The sequence below is a fragment of the Phalacrocorax carbo genome, chromosome 3 (genome assembly GCF_963921805.1).
Source record: "Phalacrocorax carbo chromosome 3, bPhaCar2.1, whole genome shotgun sequence".
In the NCBI taxonomy this organism is placed as follows: Eukaryota; Metazoa; Chordata; class Aves; order Suliformes; family Phalacrocoracidae; genus Phalacrocorax; species Phalacrocorax carbo.
The window spans coordinates 119,597,609-119,604,672 of NC_087515.1; positions in this window are offsets into that span (position 1 = coordinate 119,597,609).

Genomic DNA, 7,064 nt, shown 5'->3' on the forward strand with positions numbered 1-7,064 from the left:
GTTCTGAAGGGAATCAGAGGGATGTTGGATTTGAATGTCTGTGAATGAAGATGGGTGCAAGGGCAGGTTTTAAAGAGCCCCTGCAGATGTCTTTAAGATACAGTTCCAAAGCCCTTTTTGAGGGGTATTTTTTGAAGTTCAGCCCTGGATTTTCAAGCATGTCTTTTGTATTTCATTACCTACTAACATTTTTAATAGATAATCCTGAGGACTTTGCATATACCAATAGAAGAAACCTCCTCAACAAAACCAGAGAAGAGAAATCTTCTAAGGAAAAGCTCTGTCCTGATTGTTTGTCTGTTATAAAGAAAGTAAACTTTACAGTGAAGCTCTTGGAAATCCTGCTGAGAGGCTGGAAGTCATCTCCTAATGGAGCTTACAACAGAACAGATACTATAGGGATTTTATTTTCTGGTGATGAATAAGAGGTTAGGAATCCTAAAACACCTGTAGTACATTTTCTAACAGATGCAGTAAAAGAGGCAGTTGCCAAAAAGTCTTATGATTCTGCTGTATAGTCGATCTTTTGTTAGCCTATAACACTCAGGACAACATGTTAATTAATGCTTGGTCTCAGAAGGAAAAAACATACAGAAAACTGTTATATTTAAATGCATTGATAGCTTCTGTAAAAGGAAAAAAATATCCCCAAAATACAGATGAAAATTATCACATGTTTTCTTAGAGATTTGTCAGCAAAGTTAGCTTTCATGCTAGCCAGCTGGGGTCTTGGGTTTCTATATGAAAAGAATAGCTCAGCTATGTCTTGAGGCTAATACTGAAAAGGTCATGAGATGCTCTTTCATGAAAGGAATGAAAGTAAGCTGAAAAGTACAGGAAAACATAACGTTCACTATAAATGATAGAACTTATTTAGTTCTATGCATTTCTCTGTGTATAGAAAATGACATTGAAATACATTTGTATTTAGATTTAGGGAGCAACTTAGTTTCTGCCTCTTCAACAGTTTATTATTTATTTCCAAACCTTATTATTTTAAAATGCTATAGCACCCAAAATGTGCTAGACTATTTCTAAACACAGTCACATAATGGATTTTTTCTATGATGAGCAAAGCAGCCATTTGAAGTTCATTCACTGAGACCCTTTGGCCTTTAGAGCATTTAGTGAAGGGTTTGTTTTGTTTATTTTACAGTTCAGTGGAATGGAAAACAATTTTTCTTAAGCATTACTGGAGGCCATCAAACAGCAAGAAGGAATAATTTTTCTGCTGCTGCATGTTCAGCGGAATTTAAAGGTATCTATTAAAAAAAACCAGGTGGAGTGATAAGCCTAGATTTCCCCCCTTTTTGAAAAAGTGTAATTATACTCATCAGACATAATGATCTGCTATTTTCCCCATCTTGCTATTCCTCAGAGTGTAATGAGAAAAGTTTGCTGATGCTGGGTGGGTTTGATTATTCCCCCTTCTTCTTGTTTATTTCCTACCAAAAAAACCAAAATAGAAAGACACACCCCCCAAAAAAAACCCCACCCAAACCAAAAACCAACCTACCAACCAAATTAAATTGTTTACTTATTCACCAAGTGTGCTTTAGATGTGCAGTTTATACATGAAAATAAAGTAATTGAAAACATACATTTCTCAGCCTTTTGCCATAGAACGATTTAGATTCAGATTTTTATTATGTGGCGAGGCAATAGGAGGTCCTGTTTGCATTCCTTGTTTTGTGTTTTTCAAAAACATATTTTCATAAGACATTACAAATATTATTGAGTGGAGGCAGGAAACAGATAAATAAAACTGTTTGAACAATGATGAGGTAAACAGAGGAATCAAGTGATTGATGATACTCTCATTTAATTAATGCAAGTTGAAAACCTGGAGGTAAACTCCTACTGAAGTCAGCAGCAAAAGCCTATCTGCACAGCAGCTGAGAGTTACAGCTTCTTTGTAAGAAGACCCTTCAGTGAAGTTGTTCTGACTTTACAACCATGTAGCTACAAGCCACATCTAAATTCAAATTGCATTAAAAATAACAGTCTTAAAACGTAGTGTGTAGAGCTGAACTCTTGTCTGTCCCTGATACATTCGAGGAAGTAACTGGTATTTGACCTTTAAGGAGGTTTGGAAAAGGACTCTGGAAAACATCAAAACTAATTTTTAAGTGGAGTCTGGCACATAAGCAGCACAGTCCCATTGCATCCTAGCAGGATTTGATATTCAGGTATCCCTTTTAGTTGCGTAAAATGTTAATGTCTGTCCCCTGCAGGATGACCCGCATGCAGGCGAGGTGAGTTAGGAGTTCAGTCCCTTTTTCCTTCTAGTAATACAGAACCATCAGAGGGGTAGCTAGGCGCTTGTCCTGGACGCTCCCACATGCCATGATCATGACAAGCTGAGCACCCTTCATTCTTTGGAAAGCAGTGGCATTATTCTTCATTATACTAGGCACAAGAATACTTGATCTGGAGGCAAACCGGTAGATTGAAAACCACTTTTCCCTTTTCTCAGAAGGATATCCTAAGCATGCTGGTATTGAATAACTCTGCTGGGGCTGCCTGCTGTGTTTACCTCTCCCTAATGCCTTGTCAGCACTGGAAAGCTTCAGAGACAGGCTTCCGCTTGTTTGCTGTCCTTTGCTTTTGTGACTCTCTTGTTTCTAGCTAATTGTAGATACAGTTCCCCAAGAATAGAATATTTCATCTGGAAGGGACCTACAATGATCATCTAGTCCAACTGCCTGACCAATTCAGGGCTGACCAAAAGGTAAAGCATGTCATTAAGGGCATTGTCCTTAATGAAGTGCCTCTTAAACACTGACAGGCTTCGAGCATTGACCGTGTCTCCAAGAAGCCTGTTCCAGTGTTTGACAACCCTCTTGGCAAAAAAATGCTTCCTGCTGTCCAGCCTAAACCTTCCCTCATGTAGCTTTGAACCATTCCACTGAGATCTGCACCTCCCTCTCCGCTTCCCCTCCTCAGGAAGCTGCAGAGAGCAATGGGTTCACCCCTCAGCCTCCTTTTCTCCAAACCAGACAAGCCCAGAGCCCTTAGCCAGTCTCCATAGGACAGGCCTTCCTGGCCTGTCCTCAGCTTTGTTTCCCTCCTCTGGATACACTCAAGGACCTTCACATCCTTCTTAAGTTGTGGGGCCCAGAACTGCACACAGTACTCAAGGTGAGGCCTCACCAACGCTGAGTACAGCGGGATAATCACCTCTTTTGACCGACTGGTTATGCTGTGCTTGATGCACCCAGGAGGCGGTTTGCCCTCGTGGCTGCCAGGACACACTGCGGACTCACACCGAGCCTGCTGCCAACCAGCAGCCCCAGATCCCTTTCTGCGGGGCTGCTTTCCAGGCACTTCTCTCCCAATTTATACTTGTGCTTGGTGTTATTCTATCCCAGGTGCAGAATCCGGCATTTGGAACTTGTCAAATTTGATCCCATTAATGATTGTCCAATGCTCCAATCTGTCTAGATCTCTCTGCAAGGCCTCTTGTTCCTCAAGAGAGTCAACAGCACCTCCCAGTTTGGTATCATCAGCAAACTTGCTAACGGTGCATTCAACTCCTGTATCCAGATCATGGATAAATAGATTGAACAGAACTGGCCATAGAATTGAGCTCGAGGAATACCGCTGGTAACCAGTTGCTGGCCAGATGGAGCCCCATTCACTACAACCCCTGGAGCCCTGCTGTTCAGCCAGTTCTTCACCCAGCACACTGTGTACCTGCTCATCCCACCGCTGGACAGCTTGTCCAGAAGGATGCTGTGAGGGACAGTATCAAAAGCCTTACTAAAATCCCCCAAAACTACATCCACCGCCTTCCTTCATCCTCTGGGTGGGTGACCTTATCAGAGAGGGATATCAGATTAGTTAGGCAGGACTTTCCCTTTGTGAACCCATGCTGACTGTGCTTGATGATTGCATCATTGTTCAAATGCCTTTCAACAGTACCCAGTATGATCTTCTCCATAATCTTTTGCCCAGTCTAAAATTCCCACTGAGTTTTCAGTAAGTTGGTCGTTAGAAAGGATCTGTGTTTTGACCCAGGATGCATTCAAAGCCTCTGGCCTACTAACACGTTTTGCATTTCATGACACTTGCCAGAAGTCTGGGGTAATGTTGATCTTGAATCTAGCACTTGACATGCTCCACTGAGCCACTGTTTTCCAGAGTCCTCTTCCAAACCTCCTTAAAGGTCAAAGACACTACAGTGTGACTAGGAATTTGCTCTACTTTACTCTTTTTAAGATAAAGGCAAATTTAGTGGCTGCTACTATGGATGTTACAATTTAGACAACATTGGCCTTTTTTGATTAGGGACAGTCAGTTTGTCTGCTGGAAGATTTCAAGACATAGAAATTAAATTGATATTCTGTTTTTCTTAAATGCCTTGAACATGTATTTGTAACACTGATAAAAGAAAAACCCCAACACCCAGTTCATTTCTAGTATAATACACATAGTGTTTTTCCATTTGTTTGTTTATTTTTGTGTTGAAGACAGGTGTTTTTAACAATGCATAAAGTGACATTTTCAGACTCTGGAACTCATTCCCTGCAGCATTAACTGTCTGTGACTATTCAAAGGTGACTTTGTATTGGCTGAGGTTAGCTTTTTGCTACTCTCTAGCCTAATATTTCCTATTTAATGTCATCATTTTCTTTCCCTTGGATTCTTACATTCTATTTTAAATCGGTACAATGTCTTTTGCCTTTTTAATTTTCTCTTTTGTGAGCTTGGATTGGTTAACTAGAGTTTTCTGGTGCTTCTAGAGTTCTTTAACAGAACAGGTAGACACCTGGATTTCATATGGGAAGGTCATTCTCAGTGAGATTAATCTAGCCTGAGTTAAGGCATCTGTAGAGTCCCTCCATAGTTAATGAGAGAAATAAGTATCTCCAAAGGGCAATTCATGTGACCTGTCACATGCATCTGTCTCTGGATGAAAACAATTGTCTCCTGGAGGTGCCTATTTCACTCTACTGACAACATAGAATTATGCCACTAACTCTGGCACCAGTGTCAGGACAGATGAATTTCACTTGGTGTGTCCAGGCTATAAAAGTTTTGGGTTTTGGTTTTTTTTTTTTTTTACTGTGCATCTGAGAAATTTGCCGTTACACTCATTTGGTATCAGTGCACATTTTTATTGCCTTTATGATATTCTTTTGCAAGTGAAGGCCAAAGTAAGTGCTCAGCTGGATTTTCTGCTTCCTTTGGAAAGTGAAAACCATTATTTTTAAGCACTTATTTGAAGAAATGAAAAGTCAAAGATGAATGATACCACAAGTTATATCTTAAGTTAGAAGACATTATCAAAGCTGTGAGTTTTAGTAGACATCCAAGACCTTTATTTCATGGGCTATAGTTCAATTTTCAATTAATAGTTTTTCTTCCTCCCCTCTCTACTTTCTTATCACTATATATAAAGAGATGTGTTAAAATGAAGGAAAAGCTTGCTGATGAGTAGGTCCAACCAGACACTCTCACACCCTGCCCTTGGGAACCTTGCTGGAAGGCTCAATAATCTAAAAACAGAATATTTGCAAACAAAGTTTAATATATTTAACAAAAAGGGCCATGACTCGCAGGGCAAAATCAGAATGAGGCAAAGAGGGAAAGCTAGGGCAAGACACTGATGTCAGCACACTGTGTATATTCCTCTGAGGAAAGGGGTAACAGAGTTCAGAGGTCTTTGCTTTCCTCCCACAGGCTTTGATGGCAAATGGTAAGAACATCATGTGGATATGTGGTACAACAATTATGCTTGTGACATAGCCTTCTCCCTTCCTTCCCTTCCTTTCCCTTCCTTTCCCTTCCTTTCCCTTCCTTTCCCTTCCTTTCCCTTCCTTTCCCTTCCCTTCCTTTCCCTTCCCTTCCCTTCCCTTCCCTTCCCTTCCCTTCCCTTCCCTTCCCTTCCCTTCCCTTCCCTTCCCTTCCCTTCCCTTCCCTTCCCTTCCCTTCCCTTCCCTTCCCTTCCCTTCCCTTCCCTTCCCTTCCCTTCCCTTCCCTTCCCTTCCCTTCCCTTCCCTTCCCTTCCCTTCCCTTCCCTTCCCTTCCCTTCCCTTCCCTTCCCTTCCCTTCCCTTCCCTTCCCTTCCCTTCCCTTCCCTTCCCTTCCCTTCCCTTCCCTTCCCTTCCCTTCCCTCTCCCTCTCCCTCTCCCTCTCCCTCTCCCTCTCCCTCTCCCTCTCCCTCTCCCTCTCCCTCTCCCTCTCCCTCTCCCTCTCCCTCTCCCTCTCCCTCTCCAATATTTTTCCTTCTTCCCAGAAGTAATTATGGTGTACTACTGTCTTCAGACTTGGTAACCCTGCATGCATAGGATTTCCCTGCTTCTTTACCTTCTCCCTGTAGCAGAAACCACTTTAAAAGGCCAGATGTATTGATAGCAAAGAGTTCTAAAGGAAGAAACTGAAGCTAATAGGATAATTAAAATAGCAAAACCAAGCACCTTCAGCTAACAAGATAATGAAGGATCCTTCAGACACTTTCAGCAGGGATCGATGGTACAGTCATGATAATCATATTACATTGTACCTTTCATCCTGCAAGGTGTCAAAATGCTTTGGATATTCAGCACACCAGTACAAGGAATCGCTTTGTCTATGACTAACACAAAACTACCCGTGGGTTTTCACGTGGCAGCTGCTCTGTAGGGAATGGCAGCACTGAAAAGGTGAAGTGTGGGTAGGTAGAAAGTCTATCTGTTGAGAGTGCACAGGGCATTAAGCTTACTTAAAACTGGTGGAAAGATCAGACCTCACTGTGTTCAGAGGTAAAGGGCCTGTTTTCCAAGGGTGTTAGTGCTGCTAGCCAGGTCCAGTGAATGTAAAGAAGGGATGTGCTGTCAAGAGGGATTTTTGCTGTTATTTATATCACATTTGCCAAAGACTGTTCACTGCAAAGGTAAAAGTCCAGAATGTTAGCTGGAAATGTGAACTTCTAACCTACTGAAATAGAGGAAATCTGAACTAAAAGGAGATTTAAAAATAGGAGCATGAACTCTGCAAAAGGCTGGATTCCAGATTTCTTTTCTATGTGAAAAGTTAGGTAATGTTTTTATCCAGAAAAATTTCCATAAGAGACATGGAAA